The sequence below is a fragment of the Molothrus ater genome, chromosome 2 (genome assembly GCF_012460135.2).
Source record: "Molothrus ater isolate BHLD 08-10-18 breed brown headed cowbird chromosome 2, BPBGC_Mater_1.1, whole genome shotgun sequence".
In the NCBI taxonomy this organism is placed as follows: Eukaryota; Metazoa; Chordata; class Aves; order Passeriformes; family Icteridae; genus Molothrus; species Molothrus ater.
In genome coordinates, this window is record NC_050479.2 from 17,106,237 (window position 1) to 17,123,116 (window position 16,880).

At 39.0% G+C, this 16,880-nt stretch overlaps 1 protein-coding gene across 3 annotated transcripts in view; it reads right to left on the reverse strand.

The window, feature by feature from the left end:
• Positions 1-16,880, reverse strand: part of REPS2 (RALBP1 associated Eps domain containing 2) — a 96,282-nt gene that overhangs the window by 76,511 nt on the left and 2,891 nt on the right. The window lies entirely within an intron of this gene.

The following is a 16,880-nucleotide window of genomic DNA, read 5'->3' on the forward strand; positions in this document are numbered from 1 at the left end:
TCCTTAGTGCCTTTGCACAGGAATCTGTTGGCTTAGTAGACTTACAACAACCACTTTGTTAGGCATGAGAAGCAAGATAAGAAGGGAAGTCCTATTCCCAACACTGCCCTTCACTCTGGTCCCACCTAACAAATACTGCTCTACCTCCCAGCTGCCCAGCACAGAAAGTGCTGCCACTTTGGGATATCTCAAGTTTTATTTTACACTGGGAAATTAAATTTCAGATGTTCCTATTACTGACAACTTACTGAAAGTTTAAATGGAAGAGGAAAATATTTGAATACAACAGTAAACACATTATTGCCATATTTCTTCACTTGTCATTTTTCAACTATGGTTTAGTTCTATTTTGCTGATGAAACCAGGTCTACAGTTAGAAAGCAGGAATGATTTTTCCCTTTGTAAATACTTAAAATAGATATAGATTACATTTCATCCTCGGTTTTGAGGGTAGGCTGACAGGAAGAGAAGGGCTGATGCAAGATACTGGGAATTTTTGGGGCAAGAGGGAGGTGTTAGAAGTTGCTAGGGCTTGCACAGGGGCAGGGGGAAAATGCCAGTTTTACATCTACTCTCCTGGTGACCCATCCACCAAGAAAATAAAAAAGCACCTCCATTGATGATCTGCTTCTTACCACATTTGTGGGCTCACTGCTGATGAGCATGAATGGAAGTTTTTTCTTTCTTCAAGTCCTTAGCTATAATAACTTTCTAAGTTGCTCTACAGAATCTGTACTGAGGAGTTTTAACCTCTAAAAAAATTGTTTTAAGCAGAAAAAAAATCAAACTATTTACCCACAAGCACTTTTTCTCTAGAAACAAATAATTTTGCAATACTATCTGAAAGACTCTTTGGTTTTATATAAAAGTGAAACATCAAGATAAAGTTACTTTTAAAATAACTTATGGTACGACAGTATTTCTGAACGAAAACAACTTGCCTACTCTAACTAGCAGCAAGAAATTAAAAGCAGCACTGTCCATTGTACATTTTTAAAAATGTAAACTTCCTAATTCTGTAAAATATTTGGGGAAAAAAAAAGCCTTTTCTCAACATGTATGGCAAATACACTGCATTTACTCACTATGATTTCAAAACCCAATTTGGGATTGATGTCACAAATAATTCTGACTCTCAGCACTGTACTTACCTTACTCGCACAAGAGGGTATTTAATACTGACACATAAAATACAGCTTTGAGGACTTTTATGCCTATAGATTCAGGTGATCTTGAGGTACATGCAAAACCAGGATGATTTTAACTCTGACAAAAAACAAACTGTGCTACTTTTTTCTCTCAAATAGACCCTTAGAACTATATAAATTGACAGATAATCTGTATGTTCCTATGCAAACAATTACAGAAAAACTGTGACAATTGCAAATGTCACAATGCATTATGCAGGAAAAAGCATTCAAAATGCCACATAAATAATACAGTTAGTAACACCAATTAAAAAATATTTTTCAGAAAGATAGCCTTATTCTTAAAATAGCCATGCCTTTTTAAAATGCTTACCTGTATGTTTCATCCTTCCAGATTCAGAAATACAGAAAACCTTTTGTTCACAATGAACAAGTCATGCAAAAATGACTCAATTAAACTACAGTTTATAACAGAATTTATTTGTATTCTGTACCTTTCTTTTTAATGTCACAATATTTGGGCACCATACCCAGGCTCTTATTGTTTTAAATCCCTCAGAACTGCTTTCAGAATAATAATTCCCACAACACTGAAAATGTTTGGCACTATACTTGAATGTCAAAAGGAATTAATTCAAACTGAAAGAATACAAAACCTTTTGTCCTTTTAAACAAGAACTTTTAATGAGGTATATAATTGCACTTATTGCACATCAACAGTACAAATTTAATTCAGATTGCATAAGAATACCAGATTTATTTTTTCCCTTCTTGCTAAAAAAGCTGGAGGTACTTCCACAGAGTATTAGCTCTAAAAACCTTGACACTCCCCAGAGGAAAGTGATTTTCTACAAAAACTTTGGGAAGGGTTCACCTTGGATTCCTGAGCAAGACATTTATAGTCCATTTGGGTCCCAGCCTACAATACAGCCCACAGATGAGGGTGCAGCATATGGAAACCCAACACACTGAACGAGTCCACATCGGATGAAATTTTGAGAATAGGCAGAACAAAATGGAAGGTAACAAAAAACAAATTCTAGAGTTTAACATTTCTCCTAAGTCTCCTTATTAAGCATTCTGCAATGAAATTGTTTACATAGTAATTGCTGATCTTCTGTAAGTCTTGACAGACATATGAGATGGCAACCATCCAACTTATTTTGCTCCCAAGAGCTTCATATATGACTTGTTTTTAAAGGAATTAATAAGAAACATTTCCGACTCAACAAGGAATTTACTGTGAATTCATTCCCTTCCTGAGGGATGACTTTGGTGGGGGGGGGGGGGGTTGTGTGGGTTTAAAACCTAATTTTGGGATTGTTTGCTCAGTTTGGTGCCAGTATTTCCAGCTGAGGGTCCTTTGAACACTGGGTGCTGTTATGAGGCTTTTATTTTCTGGTCCACAGCCAATGCTGGTTTCAGGAACAAGAAGTGTACACGATCACACAAGGAAGCCACTAACAGTAATATGTTTTTAAAACTAGAACTTAAAGGAAAGAACACAGACACAGGTGAACACACCATACAACACAATCCACCATTTCAACACATGTGTAGAAACTCCAACCCTGACTTGCTGGAAACTAATATGCTTTTATGAACTTCAAAATCTTCATGAACTCTTTATGGATTAGCCCACTGGGGCAAGGAGACAGTTTGGGGCAGGCAGTGACACAATTCAGTGATGGACAGTAAAGATCCTGCAGTTGGTTGATGCATTGTGACTGTCTTGAGGGCCGTGACCACTGGTTCTGATCAGCAGAATTGGCAGTACAGCCTCATCCACAGGGAGGACCTCTCCTGGCACTGCAGCTCCCCAGGGCCTTTGAAACCATTCCAGTGTGCCTCAGGCACGAGGGACTCCCAACCCGAACCCAGAGGAGAGAGCCACAGTGGAGTTCCCACTTCTCTGAAGAATCACTCCCATATGGGCTTTATTCTTACATCCAATGGGACCATTTGCACTGGTTTCTGTCTTACTAGAAAATGCTACCTCAAGATTCTCGATGAAAAACTTTCTCTGCTTGCACTTTCCTAAGACATCCTGCAGAAATGTCTAAATGTAAATGTCAGTTTGCAGCACTAAACTAAAAGGAGGCATGGTAGCAGTAGGCTTGAAAAAGGAGAGGAATAATCTGTTCTTCACACCAGATACAAACAACATCAGGCTTAGAAACAACCTTGAACCCAAAGATAAGGCAACAGTAGAGTCCATTACCTATAAAAATTGCAGAATTAGCACCAAGGAAATTGCTCAATGCATGGCAATGGGATTTTGCTATGGGCATGAAAGGCTATTTAGGGATGGTCCAAGGTCCTTTCCATGCTTGTAGATTATTCAGCCTCCTGTAAAGATGTGGCTGATGTTATCACACCATACAATACTTTCTCCAACACTTTTCAGAACTCATAAGCTTTGGTGTCCATTTGGTTTGAAAGAAGGGCAGAGGTGTCAAGAAAATCATTTCCCAGACCATGATTTTCACAGGTCTTATCAGCACTGCTGATGCAGCTCAGCTCCTTCTCTGTGCTGACACAGCCATCAGGTGTGTCTGAACCAGTTAATGTTTCTGCTACCACTGGCCCATGAAAAGTGCTATGCTGTGCTTATATTGCCACTTGCCTTCTTCCTATGAAAAGGCAGTGTGGAAGGCCAGGAGCAAGGAATGGCAACCCAGGGGCAACTTAGGACACAAGTCCTAAGACCTGACAGGCAAGACTGTGTCCACTGGTCCGTACCTCAGCAGCCATTTCAAGAAAAAAGTACAGAAAGATCACTGATTTTCAATGACACCTAACAGCTACAAAAACCTCAAACACACTTACTGATTATCCTTGGTTTTATTCCCTGTCATACTTTGAAAACTGAAAACTACAAAGTCTGGTCTTACTGGGCAGCCTTTATTATTAATGATCAAACCCTGTTCGTTTTGTACACTAAAGGGGTCCTTGACCATTCCAGATTCACTGGTCTTCCTCCCTACCAGCTTCTTGCTCCAGAAGCAGCAGAGTCAGTAATGAAGAGCAGAGGAATATCCAGACCCAGCTGAGCAGGGCTACAGGGATGAAGGTGTGCATTGCCCATTGCTTGTATCCTGCTTCTCAGAGGAAGCTCAGTCCTGGCATTTTCAGAACATGCAAAAACATTTCTCTAGACTGAGGAAGCTGGTTAAACACAAGCATACATCCTCTGAAATTATTTTGCATTCCACATAGTCTTTCAAACAAACACTTTATACAACTCAATATCTAAAAACACATTTACAAAGTCAAAAGGTACACAGTCAAGGTAAGTTGGGTTCATAAATAGATAACCTTATATAGTTTTTTCCAGGATTTAGTATCAGCAAGAACACTTCTGCCATGAAATGAATGGTGGAGTTTGTTATTTTTAAATTCCACTGGGCATAGTTGTGCTGGTTTTATACAAAAAAGTACTTTCCTGCAATGTTTATACTTAAACATTTCTATAACAAAAATTTAAAAGTAAGGCAAATGTTCCTTCCAAGTAAAGAAAAACCGACAGCACAGGAATAGTAAGAAATTAAGGGAAGTCTATTACTCATTTTTACTCACAATAAAAACCCCTGGATTTTTTTTAAAGATAAATAAATTTGTAAGTACTTTCAGAAGGTTCCAAAATCCTCTTAATTAAGGATGAAATAGAGATGGAGATAATTAATGCGATAGATATATCACAAGAGAAATGTTTTGTAATAAGACAATCTTGCTGCAAAGGAGGCTTAAGCAAGCAGAAGAATTTCCTGCACACCAGCACAACTAGGGCAGTTCTCTCACCACACGCAGTGAAGCCTGCAGTGAAATCAATGCTAAATGACCGGACTACTTAGACATAGCAGAAGAAATTAATGCCTCCTCACACAAATGAGTGAGGAATGACCAAATGGCAAAGATGTTGGGTATTTAATTTAGAAATAGCCATCAAATGCAATATGCTTAGCTGGCCCACTGTGTGTGAGGGGCTCATTTCCTTGTTGTGCCAAGGATAATTTACCTGTTCATCTCAATCCCCAATATGAGACATCACTTGGGGTCACTGGGAACCTGGGCTGAAATACAATTTAAAAAAAAAAAGGAAGTGGGGAGGAATGGGGAAAGGAACAGATATTCTCTCCAGCTCCCAGGCAGATGGCATTCACAAAGGCTGGAAACACTGGGAGAAAGGACTGGCACAAAAGGAACAAGAACAGTGCTGGGGCACGTTGTCTTCAGCTTCATGGGGAGTTAGAGAGAATTTATAGGACAGAGAGCTCCCAAAGCCCTGCAGTGATCAAATGGGGGTGCAGGTGCAGGTCATCCTGCAAAGCACTCCATGGGCAAGGTGTGCCTGCAAACAGAACTCCTGGCAAGGCCTCAGGGGACAAGACTAAACCTCTCAGTGGCTGTGGCCTATTACATAACAGAATATATGAGAATCCATCTCCACCAATGTCCAAGCACTTGCATTTTTCTTAATGCCAGAAAACTAAGGAAACCAAGGAAATGATAGGATTCAGCTCTAGTTTCAAGGAAATCTTCTCAAGTAATGCATTTTAGCAAGGCATACAATTAAAAAAAGCCCTATGTAAAGCTGACAAAAAGAACAAGAACACATCCCTTCCGTTTCTCATCCCTCTATTTATTTATTTCCTGGCAGATGCAGAGAAGTGCTGAACCAGCAGCTCTCTTGGCTGGTGGAAGTCGCCAGCTGGAAACTCAGGGAACAAAGAGCAGTGCAGGTGGAGCCTTGTGGGAAGAGATGGGGGAGCAGAGAGGGGCACAAAAAAAGCGACACAGAGCAGATAGGGAGACACTCGCCTGTCCCTTTGCTCTTCTCCACTCACTACTACACTGGGGTTTAAAATGCTATTTTACAGTAATTTTTAACCTCATGCCCACAACACTCTTTAGAATCAAAGAATCATTTAGGTTGGAAAAGACCCTAATTGAGTCCAGCTGTTAATCCAGCACTGCTCCAGAGACAGTGACTTGACTTCCCTGGGCAGCCAGCATTGGTCAAGGAGTTGTCTTTGAGCAGCAGAACCAATAAACCCCAACTTTCTCTAGAGCCTTGTCTTGAGGTGACATCCCTATAGGGACTGGGCTCATTTCCTTTTGCAACGTTCCTCTCAGCAGCAAAATTAATAGGCTTTTCTTTCACCAGATGACTTAAGTCTTCCATATAACTCTTAGGTACTCTTCAAAGTCTCTCAATTTTGTTGAATTTTGTTGAAATATTAACAAATAATTAACAAATAGTTAACAAATTCAGAAGTTATTACAGGGCTGAATTAATAGCATCATTGCACAAGCCTCACCTCTTTCGAAAATCAGACCAAAGAAACCTCAGCCCAGGACATAGGAAATTGACAAATTTTAGATTACAGTAAGAAAGGTGAAGTAGAATAAGTAGTAATACCTTTTTTTTTTTTTTCTGAAAGCACACAGCTATGTAGGAAATGGCAAAACCTTTCAGGAATATAGGTTTGTGGTTAGTCATATAGTGATAACAAACAGACCATTAGTTGATAGGTCATTGCTAGCAGGAGATAAAATTTTGAATTGAATAAAGAACAGGGTGACATGTTAAGCCAGCCCCTAATGTGAAACCAGATGAGGGATGCCTTTCCTGCAGTATACATTACACATTCAGAAACTCAAAGGTGTCTTCAGCCATTTGAACATTCAGTGGTTAATGAGACTGATGAGTGTTCACATAAGGATATAAATAGCCTTCATATTCTCCTTGCAACCTTGGTAATAAATGAGCCACTGCTGCTACAGAGGGGTAAACTGAATATTCTATTGCAAACAAGTACTTCTAGCACTGTGCTTGCAGCCGTTCTAGGTAGACCACAAGAAAAGGGGAACTGAACAGAGGGCAAGACTATCATTAAAAGCATTGACAGACGATTCTAACAGAATCAGCAGCAGATCAAAAGAAACATTTTTTATTACATAGTACTAAAAGCCATTTGAAGTTAAATATTTCTTAGGTGTTACGTTTGGGAAGTGGTCCACTACGGCAATGTGTATTACCTTATGATTCAAACACACCTTTTTTATTGGAACTACACAACTCCATTATGCTCTTTCACTATAAAACTATAGCCCTGGCCACCTTAGATCAATGGTGAAATGCTTTTGAAATAGCTTAATATTCTTCTACAAAGGAAAATTTCTGTACAATGTTTCTTGCAAGACATGTTGTCTTGAAAGTGTAATCAGGAAGCACAGCAGAATTTCAGGTATTTAAAGTTGGCCCAAATAATTTCACTGCTCCAAATGAAATCTTTATCTGTAGAGTCCCATATGACCCAAGCCACTCAATGAGACAGTGCTGGGAAAACTGCAGAAATGCTTTTCTGGGCCAATGCCAATTTGACCATAGGATGATCCTGCAACTCTCAATTTAGGGCCCTAAATATTACCAGAATTCTCCATATGGATGGGAATCAGGAACACATAAAACTAGATAGTACTACTCATCCACTTTCTTAAATGTATTTCACATCTACAGCTCCTGACACATCACTCCTCCTTCTTTTCATTAAAATGTGAAACACCTATGTTTTGAAACTTAACTTGGCCAACTTACTAGAAGGACTATAAAAGTACTACAGTGCTCAACTATTAATTAGATGGTTACTAATATTTGCACTTACATATTGCCAAATAATTTAAAGTATAAAATTTAAACTATATAGTAGGGGTAAAAGAAAAAAAAAAAAAAGAAAAAATATTCACAAATCTCTTTTACTTTTGCCCTTCTGAAAGTTTCCCTCACTTAAGGTCCATCCTTCAGTACCTGAACAGAAGACCTTCCTTCCATTTCCAGAGTAATCTCTTTTGTTGCATGATTTAAATTCAGTAGTTATACTGAATACAGAGTGCCTTGCTAGACTTAACTAAAGCTTTACCTCTTGCACACTTCCCCTGCAATCAAATATATGCATAGTAAGTAATGCAATCTAAAAACAGCTAATGAGTATTTCCTATGGAAAAATACTCCTTTGGAGAATATACTCCTCAAGGACAGTCCTGATTTAGACTAGATCAAATAAAAGATGTAATTACTATAATACAGCTGTGGGTGGAGGAGGGGGAGGAGAGGGAGAAAGAAAATAAGGGACTGATAACTTGATGTAAATAACACTAAGAATTATTTTCCTGCTGACATCAGTACTGCCCAATGCTGCTCTTTCTTTTTCTGGCACATTTGCTCTGGCCAGTGAACCTGGGACCTGTCAGGCTGTGAGGTAGCAGGTGCTGTAACATTATCAACCCCAGGCTCCCCATCCTGGTTCCTTCCTCTCACAACACTCACAATATGTTTTGACAGACATGATTTCACAGGTGTATTATTTTAGAGGTATACTGTATTTCCAGAATGACAATATAGTGCTGTTTTTAAAAGGAAGTCCATGATGGAGTGAGGGTAGCAGTAGGGTACAATACAATTGCAAAAACCCCAAGCATACTATTTGTTACAGGGGTACATCTCCATCATACATCAGGCACAGAAAACAGAAAGCTGAGGCTCTCCTCATTCCTAACCCTGGCAGCACCTCATGGAAAACTCAACCTAAAAACTGGCTAAGATTTTGGCTCCAAAACTGGGGTCTTTTGGGGGAATTTTGAGGGGTTATTTGTTTTGGGTTTGGTCCTTCTCTTGCTGTTGCCAGGCTTTCCAAGAGATTACCCACAGACTCTGTAGGAAGCTTCAGATCTCAGCAGAGTTTTAAACCTTGTGTTATCTCTCTTTAAAGGTTACTGGGTTCTAGCCTGTTTCATCTTCCTTCTGCAGCAGATATTTATATTTATAACCTGCTCATCACCGTGATACTTAAAGCAGCTAATAAAAACCGGAAACAAGCAGCTTCCTGGACCCTGCCTTTTATTACTAAACAACAGAGAGCAGCTGTTAACAAAATAATTGGGTTTTATTTATTTTTGCCTTCTGATCTCCTCCCAAACCAGAGAAGACCCAAAAAACACTGGCCACCAGGATGACTCCTTCAGGCTTCTTCAATCTCTTTCACATCCACTGCTTGCAATGACATTCAGTGCTGTCCTGCTTCTACTCATCTCCCTCAGCCTCAGATAAGGTCTTTGTTTATACATTCTTAAAAGGGAAAACTTGTTTCAGCCTATCTATTCTTTATGCTTCCAACCAGCACCATAAGGGATCTCCTGCCAATACCAGAAGCACAAAAAGCTGCTGGGATGCATGAACTTCACAGGTACCAAACCCAGAAAGGAACCCAGCCAGTAACCCAGACATAGCCCACCATGACCTGCAGAAATATACTGCCTACTTTGGAATAGGCTTGTTTCTCCTTCTCATGCTTCTTAAAAAGCGTATTACTGTATATAAGGTCCAAAGGAAAATTTGTTTCCATTAATACTTAAGTCAGAGTTTACAGAAGAGCCTGAATGCAGTTTCTCCTATTAGTTACGTCCAAGCTAAATAGGAGAACACTTCTAGCAGCTACAATTATCTAGGTCTTCTACAACCTTCAGCAAGAATAGAGAAAAAGCTCATTCTTCAGAGGTTTAAACATTTGTTTCTTGCTTATCAGAATGAGTAATGGACAATGCTGCATGGCAGATCTGACAGCTGGTGTCTCCCTCATCCTGAAAGCAGTGGCAGAAAGCATTTAAAGTTGCAAAAACCACTGGAGTTAATATCCAGGAAGTAGCAAACACCACATGAAAAAGGTGAGAAATCCTCACCAGCTAGATGGTAGCCACCAGATTCAGTCATCTTGAACCAGATTAAATGAAAATACTGCAACATCTTGCATCTTTTCCTGGGGGGGAAAAAAAAAAAAAAAACAAAAACAAACAAACCAAACCAATTCAAATGAACTGGTTTCCAATAAATCTTTCAAATTTCTACTAGGAAATGAAATGGGTTCTTTCCAGGTCACCTTAACACAAAGGTACCATAGAGTCCCATGGAAGCTGTTGTTTTGATGTTTCACACCTTTGTGGTTCCTCAGCAGCTGACATCTCTGAGGCACCACAGTCTCCCCTCTGAACATGCTGCCTGGCCACCACCACTTCTATCTGTAAGGGCAGAATTAGTGTAAGGAACAGAAAGGAACTAGAGGTGATGCACATGAACAACTTCTTTCCCAAAATTCATGTGTTTAAGGTGTCACAATGCTTCAACACCCAAGCAGTTCAAAACAAAGTGTTTTGATTTAATTGAACAAATTACAAGATTTTAAACATTTCCAAAGCAACTTCTCTTGCAGACATCATTAAATTTTCCCTAGAAGACAGGAAGAAATTCTGGCATTTCCCATAAAAATGCAATTCTGGGTTTTGTTCTGCTTTCAGACAAAATAAGACTTAACTAATACAGAAGTAAACAGAAATTCTGTGACACACGATGCCTTTTTGCCACAAACAAATCTCTTCCAGCCATATCTCCCACTCCATCTTTTTTTTTGTTTTTTCAAATGAGCTTCTTTCTTCCATAGTTACTGTTATGTGATTTTTTGGACTGGCTGCCCCAATAAAATCTTGATGCTTCCTGTACCCCTCCTGTTTTATCATATTTGGCATGTTTCCTGAGTTCACTTCCCTACTGCTTACAACTACAGCAGGTCCTTTTAAAGGCAATGCAGCAAACACACAAAACATTACCTTCTACAGTTGTGCAATGATCTTAATCAATAATATTTATTAAAACCCTTCTTTAGTTGACAGTTATGGACTACTTTTATAAGACTGAAGAGTTGTCACAAGTTTTCTTAAGTGAAGGTGTACCCTTGTTGCTAATTCCATTGCACATGGTATCTGCTGAAGACACTTCCTGCCCTTCCTTGATCTTATATCCTATTTACCTCTAGTTGGAATCAACACATCTTTTGGAAAAGCAGGTTAATTTTTTTCTCTTCCACACCACTAAACAAAACACTAAAATTATCACTATTTCAACCAAGATGCTTGCACCTTATGTGCAGAAATGCTTCCTTCTGTCAGTGAGAATCTACTTGTTTGTGTCCAAACCAAGGGCTTGTCCTTGATTCAGCAAAAGAGCACAGGATTTCAAAACAGCAACACTAGAGTCAAAGACAACACTGTCTCCAGTGCCTGTGCACAGTATGGCAGCATTTATGGCACATTTTCTACCACAATTTGTATTTGCAATTCTATCTGTACACAGTAAAGAAAAGCTATGGCTATTAAAATACACAGATGTTCTTATAAAAAAAAATAAATACATACAGAATCACACAACTGCGTTTTGGCCTCCCTCCCCTTTTATTCTTATTTTTGGCATTTGGGATCTCAAAGTACTTCACCTTTTACTGCTCCACTGCTGTTACTGTTCACAACAAAATTATTCTGACTCTCTTTGTTAGCCCACAGCAGTCACCCTGTTTTGCAAATGATTAGACACATTGTTTTGTTCTGAATACCATCATCTTGGCTTCCATAGGACATCATTGTGTAAATTATGCCAGAAGTAAATAATGCATGAAATGCGAAATGTTGCCTATGCCAAAGCTGATCTAATGTTTCTCGGTGTGGAAAGAGACTTTAAGAAAAAGAAAGGATTTAAAAAAAGGTACATTCATTTGAAAGGCTCACGCCAAAAAAACACTTGAAATTTATAATCATAATGCTACAGACATTTGCTATTGGAAGTAGAATTCAGCTTCATGACTCATATCAGAGTGAGCAAGCAGACACCATGGACCATGTTCAGACAGTTTGAATTCAAGCTCAGCCAAGTGTTTCCCATTAGTTGACACTAAACTTTCAGTGCCACCAAGCCAGTGGGAATTATGAGGGCCAAATCCAGCACTTTATTATGGCTCGGCCCAAAGGAGCATCTGACAGTGAACGAGACCAACCCAGTCCTGCATATTCAGACTGGGGGACTACACAGGTGCAGGACTAAAAATACTAGAACCAATATTTGCAGCTTTTTTGGATGGGGGAAAGACTAAAGGGCAGAAAAAAAAAATCCTAAAAACATAAAAAGTAAAGCAGAAGAAAACACTGAAGATGTGCTCTGGTAGTCAAGCTATCAAAAGCTACTCAAGACCCCCCTTTTTTTGCAGTGCTGAACATGGGGCACTGCTGTAGCTCTGCTCAGCAATGTGTGCTCCTTGTGAAGGCCTGCATGGCACAAGAGAGGATTGAACAGGCAGCCACTGTGTAACCGCAGAGTGGTTCTCAGCAGCCTGCTCCAGACCAGAGAGTGCCAGGGTACAGAGGAGCACCTTCAACCCCTCTGCAAATGTTCCACCCAATCTGGAACAACTGGCAGCATCAGGTGTCTGTCCTTCAGTGTTTGCAGGGCAGGTTTATGGGAAAAATAAGCTATTTAAAACATTATTTAAGTCCAAAGAGGTAAGACCCTAATTTCACAATTATCTAGATAAAGACCTGTCTTGTTAGTTGGTCATCATTAAAACAAGACTCTTATGTTGTAAAAAAAATTACTGTAACATTTTTGCTCTTACCACAAAGTAATAATTTTAAATATATTTGAGGAACCACATCACCTAATAAACATCTTAGTTTTTATTTTATAATAAGAATTTATTTAATTATTTTATAATTAAATTAATTAATTTAATTATTTATTTTATAATAAGAATTTAATTCTTAATTATAATAAGAAATTTGCTCCATTATAATTGTTAATAAGAGACACACCTACTTGTGTGGGTATGTAAGACATATGCAAAGTTAAATTTAGCTGAAAACTGGAATTCGTTAAAAATACAATGTCTTCATCTGCTAAAAAACCAAAAGCTACACATTTCTCATATATACAAAGATTTGGAACTTTATAAACACGTTTTGCCTTTTAAGCACTTCAATAAATGAAGTAAATATAATATGCAGTTAATGATTTAGTTGATGATTTTTGGTCACTACCTCCTACTAGGTCACAGAACTAATGAATCTCATCCCACCACAACTTTCCACCTCGTCATCATATCTAAAAAGCAGGAATAAAAAATAAAAATGAAATTTAAAAAAAAATGATAAACAAAAATAAGTTATTCCCTACAGAGTTCTCAGTTTTATGTAGTGTCACCCAATAATGCTGCTGAATACAATGGATACAGAAAATATTCCCTCTGTTTAGGAAGAGGGGATTACTATATGCCCACAGTTGATTTTCTACTCCAGCAACCTTTTCTAGTTAATTATCCACTAACTCAGCTGTTAAACTGTTTGACTGTCTCAAAAGATTAACCTAGCACATATGGCTCATTCATGTTTTATTTTACCATACTGTTGGTATGTTTAGATGTTAATACATCAAAGAATCTTGCTTTACAAATATTATATCAGATGTATTTCTCAAATCATAGTATTTTAAATTTAAATAGGTCATTCATCTTGATTCCTTGCTTAAGAAATGTTTGTTCCATCTTTGTTAATCCATTTTTCAGCTCAGCTAAATTCATATTTTCAGACTTTATACCTCTTTCACAGGGGGTGTGTGAGCCAGATTCAGCCACTGAAGTGAATTGTGTTCAACATCTCCTTTGCAAAACACACTGTGGCAACATCATCAATCTGTGTATAAACATCACAGTACTGACAGCAGAGTGCTGTAGATATACACAAGACTAAAAGAGGTTGTACTCAACTGTTTGGTGAACCCCACTGCACTTATGTAAGTACCACGACAAAACCACTTACTGAAAACATAAAAATGAAAACCATTCTTCATTGTCCCCACTTCCCACTGCAGCAACCTCTCATGAAGAAAGTTAACTCTTTTTCACCCCAGTGGATCTTTTTCCCTCATCCCTTTTGTATTATTTGAAATCACTGGACAGCAAAGCATTATTTTCTTGGCATATTCAATAATTAATTGACACTTGGCTGTTATGAGGGTTAATTACTGAAGGCTGCAGGCCCTGACCAGACTAATTCTGACCATCCCACTGGATGTCTGTGACAAGCAGGTCCAAGAGTCTGTTTTACAGCGTGATTTGAAACACACTTGGAAGGAATGGCTTCTACAAATCATCAACTGTGTATGTCAACACTGAGGCACTCAAAACTACTAATCTTGTAAGCAGAGACTATGAAGTGATAGTTTACATCATAAAAAATAGTTTCAGGATGTATTAAGATCACTATTTTATATTTTTTAATGGAACAGATCAGCAAGATAGCTCCAGGTGAAGTTTTACCCTTTAGTTTGTTACAATTTAGAAATTTTCTCAGTAACACTGTACGCTTTTACATCTGGGTTTTTTATTTTCCTACTTACATAAATACAAGTTTGCTTGTGATTCTAGAAAGGCAATGACAACTTAGGAGATTGTGGTCAGAAACACTGACACTGAAATGTCAGTTTCCCTTTCCTCCCCTCGCTGCACTGCTTACATGGTGATGTACCACGCTTTTTCCTGACTCAAAGACGTCAGTAGGATGCAACTTCTCTCTAACACCACTTTTTGATGGATCAACTGTTCACTCAGCAAAATCACACAGCCAGCACAAACATAATGCCACGTTCTGTCAACAGCTGCAACAGAGGGAACTTTATTTTTGTAAAGTAACATTGAGTCCAGACTTTCCTCACTCAAACAGCTCGCATTGTAGCTGCCACAGTTCTTTTTCCTTTCTGCCTATTCGAAGCAGACTGTTAGTTCCACCCCAGCTATCATGCAGGTAATAATTTATACTTAAAGAATTAGGAAAAACAAATTTCAGAAAGCCAATCCTTCCAGGCATTTTTCCAAAGAAATATCAACTTAACCATTTTTTTTTAGTCTGTTCACACTTCTGCTTTTTGAACATAATACAGTTAAAGTGTAGAGTTGTAGCTATAGAGACAAGGCACAATAAACACAAGTTAACTCACGAAGTCTGTGGAAGAAAAGCACGACCGTTTGTCTGTGTTCCCTATTCACAGTGCTGGAAGGACAGTCCCAGCTAAAAAATGCAGTGCCTGTACAGCTCTAGCATCACACAATTAGTACTTGTCATCCTTGGAGCTCAAAATAACACAGTGTGTTCATTTGCAGAGGAAAGAATGCATTTTCTTAAGAAAATTGGATCTCTGTACTGATAGTGCCAAGCCAACAAATAAGATTAAGGTTTATAAAAGTGAGACTGAAAGATACTGTCAGACAACCAAGTGAGAATTAATCAAATAAGTTGGAAACTAATGAAAAGAAACATGCATTTTAGTGTAAATCTTGAGACCAATTCTGCTCAATTTCTTAAGACAAAATATTCATAGACAATACTAATGTCGACAGCAAAACTAGCACAAGGTACCTCTCCTTTGCTTATCAGAGGGCAGTGACTCTGTAAGGCATTATTTTATCCAAGATGCCTGCAGACATCAGCCCATTGTTAGCTGGCACCCACAACAGACACACTTGGGGTGCCAGACTCAAGCAGCAGAGGCTCTATGTACTTGCTGGTGGCCAGCTTCAAAACAGGGTCACAAATCAACTGCCCCAAACGAGACAGGGCAAACCAGACACTGTCAGCACCTGGCACAGCTGTCAGTGTGGAGTACTGACATCCAGTGCACTCAGGGAGCATAATCCAACAGATCTTCCAAGGAATAGGCCCAAACCCCCAGAGAGTTTGCCCACATGGCCACACAGACCTGCTTTAGTCATCCACTGATGACCAACAGTGGTGCCTCCTGCCTTCCTCCCTCACCTCTGCCTGCTGTTTCCCCTTGTTAGAAGGGTTACTGATACTGATCTATGTAACAAAGCATGCTGCAGGATCACCAATTTTTTGAGGGCCCAATGAGTCCAAAACATTTACTTTTTTAAAAAATTTTTTTTTTTACAAATTCAGTTTTTTTCCTTTGGTAGGAGCCTAAAGCATAGAGAACACCGTTTTCAACCTCATCAACACATATGCATTCATATAAATCCAGCAGATGCTGTTGAATTTCTTCTAATTCTGACAGCCTGTGTAAGTGCCTGGTGCATGACCAGTCTGCTCCTTCTCCTTCAACATAAATATTGTAAAAAATAAAAACAACCCAGGGCAGACCTTTCAGGCAAATAATTACAAACATTTTGCAGAGTTACTTTAAATGCCCCTGGTAAAAGATCTGTCATAGGCTTTGTTCAAGTCTAAATGCAATCTTAATAGCTCTGTCTTTAACCAAACAATATGCCTAGCCAAAGACTTTCAGTACACTGGGGAGGTATGATTATACAGTCCACAAAAGCCATGCTGTTCTGTCCCTGTCATGCCCTTCTCTGTCCTATGAAGTGTCTGACATTTTTAATTTTAGTGCTAACTGCAACCTTTTTTCCAGAACTGAAATAACTTGCTGAGTTCATTGTTCGATCCTGTCTGTAAGTAAAGCAAAATCAGTACAAGCTCTGCTGAACCCTACTGCCCAGCAGAATTGCTGCTTTTAATGAGCCTGGGTGTAATGAATCTGTGTTCAATCACTTCATTCTTAGCAAGACCCAGCACTCTCGGGTGCACGCCATCTGCTCCGACTGACCCGGCTGCTCTTGGATTTTTTCCATCTATTCCAGCATTTCCTCTTCTGCCACATGCTCTGGCATTCCCTACCTGCTCTCTGTTACCTAGCCTATTTCATCCATGCAACTTCTTGGATTAAGCCAACTAACCTTTAAACCAAACCAGACCCTTGCCTGTTTGCTGTCTGAGAGCACCCACCACTGCTTTTCCCCTAGGAACTGACATCCCAAAGAGCACTACTCCAGCCAGGATGCACCC